Raw genomic sequence first — 3,822 nt, 5'->3', positions numbered from 1 at the left:
GAAGTCAGCTGGGGTCATAGGATCCCAGCAAGATAAGCATCCAATTTGCTCTTGAAGGTGTTCAATGTAGGTGCTTGAACCACCTCCGATGGCAGGCTGTTCCAGACCTTGGGGGCTCGGACAGTAAAGAAATTCTTCCTTATGTCCAGCCTGAAATGGTCTTCTAGTAGTTTATAACCGTTCGACCTCATCATCCCTTGGGGCGCTCTGGTGAACAAACGTTCCCCCAGATCCTAAATTTGTTACCAGGGTAAGGCAATTGCTGCTACCATTCTCTTACTGCCAAACTGTTGGGTCCATGGGGACTCCTACGGCTCAGATGGCTTGGCTCCATGGGCCGGATCTGACCTACAGGCCAGGGGTTGAGTACTCCTGGTATATGCTGTCAGGAACTCTGACCAGGCAGACCAGCTTGGGCCAAGTACCTCAGCAGCCACCTGCAGTAAGCCTCCACTAATGAACTCTGCCCCAGTTTAGGAGCCATGAGCGTTCTGATCAGCTAGGAGTGCTACCAGTGCCTATCCCCTTGACACCAGCTGGGACCCTGGGTCTGCAGGCCAGTCAACAGTTTTTCTGTGGCACGCCTCCTGGGTCCTACACTCTAGTTTTGACTTCTTTCTGGACTTTGCTTTTAGATTTCCTCATGGATCTATTTCCTGGCTCCTGACCCAGGTTTGGAACTGCTCTTGGACTTTGCCCTGTGGATTATGCCTCAGGTTGGTATTCAATATCTGAATGCTGGACTGTGTTGCAAACTCTGCACCTGGATTTCCTTCTGGTTTCAGTAATATGGCTCCTGCCCTCTGACCAAGCCCCAGGCCCCTGCTTTCTCTCAGTGGTCTAACCATTATGCCAGACTGCTTATGCCCCAGTCCATCACATACATCAGCCTTCAGGGTTGGAACATGTTGGTGTAATTACTCCTCTTTTTTGTATAGCAGAGAACCTAAACATTTCCTGGTGACTATATTACCTCAGCTTGAGAACATGGCTGTGTCCCATACAGCATCTAAGGAGCTCCAGAACGTCAAGTACTAATATAAACATGGTGGATCTTCAAAAAATCTATTTAAAATAAGCCTGACTTGAATGCTGATGCTTTCTGTTTTTAAGTTAAAGCCTGCAGCAGTACTGATTGGCTGTGTTCCCGGGGCCTTTTATAGCTTAGTATCTAACTTTGTTGGACCAAAATCTCCTGTGAGGTGGTAGTCATTAATATGGGCATCTGTATGTCATTTCTTTAAACATTCACAGGTCCTTTCCTAGCCTTGCAGGCAAAAAAGTAGCTTTACCCCTGCAGTCCTCAGCATAAAACAAAGGACAAATGTTTTCTGTGTTCACTGCTTTTGTGATGAGCTCTCATGCATGTGAAAAGCTGGTCATGCCCTAATGGAAAATATCTATTATTTGTTCTTAAGACATGTTTTGCAGAGTGGTTCGATAATGTCTGCAAATGATGTGTTGCTTGGTCTGTAGGTGAGACTAAGAAGAAATCGGTCCTGTAAAATGAAGTGCTGAAGAAGAAATTGATCTTCAGGCCTTTTCAAAATTGGTCCGAGTATTTTAATCATGACCTGGAACTTAGAGGATCATTCAGGCTCAGTGTGGTTTTCTCCCATTCCTGCTGTCACCAATCCCCATCCTCAGGTCAGACATGTGCACCGCTCTTGTCCTGCCCCTCAAGGGTTATATGTAGTGGAATCAGCCTCTGCTGGTGTTAGGAATGATCTGATTATTAAGGTGTCTGTGCAGAGCAGAGGAATTCAGATATTACTGTCCTATGGTCTACACTCTGTGTCTACAGAAAACACGTGTTAGCATGTTCCTGATTTGATCCAATGTGAAGAGTAACAGAAACCTTCGCAAAGGACACATCACTGTTTAATATTGTCTTCCATACAGCAAACACACAAGCTGAGAGCAGCCTTCTAGTATAAAGGTGAGCTTCCAGGGGAGCAATTAATGCTATGAGCCTGCCATTTGTAGCCGCTTCACGAGCCAGCCAGTCTGACCATGCTGTGTTCTGTCACATCAAAGGCGATGCTAACCAGCATCTGGAAGCAGCTTTGACAAATCACAAGGTACTGTATTACATATAAAAAAATGTATAACTAATACAGGAATGGACAATCAGAGGAGAAGACAAGAAAGAAGGAAACTCCTAGTTTTAAAAGTTGCTTCATAAACATTTCTTACTGTTGGAAATTGCAGGAAGAATTTTCACCATCAGGAGATTTTTGCAAGTAATTGGTTGTATGGTTCTGAAACTAATTCCTCTTAATTTATTCCCTGGGTACTTTGACTGTGCTTCTTCATTGAGTTGAAGTCTTAATGATGGAAAAATGTTTCCCTTTTGCCAGTCATCTGGGTTTCTATGGGTTTCCCAGGAAATCACCCACCAGTGTCTCTATTGTAGAACTGATTCAGGTAGGCTTCGTTGTAATGTGGAACAGAGCAAGCCAAACATTCAATGCAAATAGCAGCATTTAGTTCTGCTAGTGGTTGATAAATCATCAGTAAGATATGTAACCCCTACAGACTTTACAGCATTTGTCTTGGAGGTCTGTGGTACAGTTAGGAGTACTGACAGTGCTGGCACCAATATTCACACATTCTGGAAAAGCAGTTTGGTTATAGCTTTTACTTGTAGTGTAACCTTGCTTGCATTGATTTTGAACTGGTATCTGCATTGCTCTGGAAAGGTATGAGGCTGAAGTTGGTTGCTTTTTCCCAGTTCCTCATTCCCAGTTCCCTGTTCCTTATTCCTTATTCCTGGTTCCTTTTTCAAAGCTAATCTAGACCCAATAGAAGTTTGTTACTAATGAATTACACATCCTAAAGAGAGAGAATTTCATTAGCTATGCATATATCCTAATTAATATGTAAACTAATATCCCACATCAAGTACAGAGTCCTAAATAAAGGTCAGATTAGGATAGGATTATGGGGCAAAATACTTCTTGGGCCACCCCAAACTTCCTGTCGATGCTACGGGGGGACTATCCCAAAGAACACTAACCACAGTTCTGCCATAGTTTGGCTGTGCCAGGCTGCCAATTGACAGCACCCTTGCCACTGTGCTAAGTATATGGACCCGAATAATGAACTGGAATTTGGGCTGGGATTATAGATAGATATCCTTCTTGGGCCACCCCACACCATGCCTCTGTGGCACTGGGGGACTCCCCTGGACACTGCTGACCAGAGTCTTGCCCAGCCCAGAGTGCAGTTTCTTCATGCCAGGCTGCTAACTGGCAGCCCCCCATGCCCACCGCACTAAGTATACTGACCTGAATGAGGAATTTCTTTTGGACCGCAAGTGATAGAGTCCCTGGATGGCAGACATGGGTGAGACTTCTTTCAAAGTGACTTGGCTAGGAGGGAGCTCCCCAGGTTGGTTTGCTACTGACTGTGACTGTGATCCATTTTGAGCTACAGTTAAGGTTAATAGTTAAGGTTTTTCTTAGGGAGTACTACTGCTCCCCTTTTCCCTCATAATAAACTTGTTTTAATTTAACATTTGCTAGTGAGTGAGCAGGTTCAAAGGGAGCGGATCAAAGGGAGCAGAAGTGTGCAAAAGCCCCCATGGCTCACCAAAAGCATCTGGGAATGTCTCTTAGCTAAAAGGGAGGCATACACCCAATGGAAGGGAGGGGCCATCACCAGGGAGGACTGCAGTTGCTCGGGGATGCAGGGGGGCAGTCAGGAAGGCCAAGGTGGAGATGGAACTGGGACTAATTACCCGGATCAAGAACAACAAGAAGTCCTTCTTTAAATACATAGGGGGCAAAAAGAAGGTACCAGGTAACGTGGGACCCCTGC

Source organism: Gavialis gangeticus, unplaced genomic scaffold, assembly GCF_001723915.1.
Source record: "Gavialis gangeticus isolate Ggan-Ray unplaced genomic scaffold, GavGan_comp1, whole genome shotgun sequence".
NCBI classification, from domain to species: Eukaryota; Metazoa; Chordata; order Crocodylia; family Gavialidae; genus Gavialis; species Gavialis gangeticus.
Note: the sequence above shows the minus strand (reverse complement) of the source record.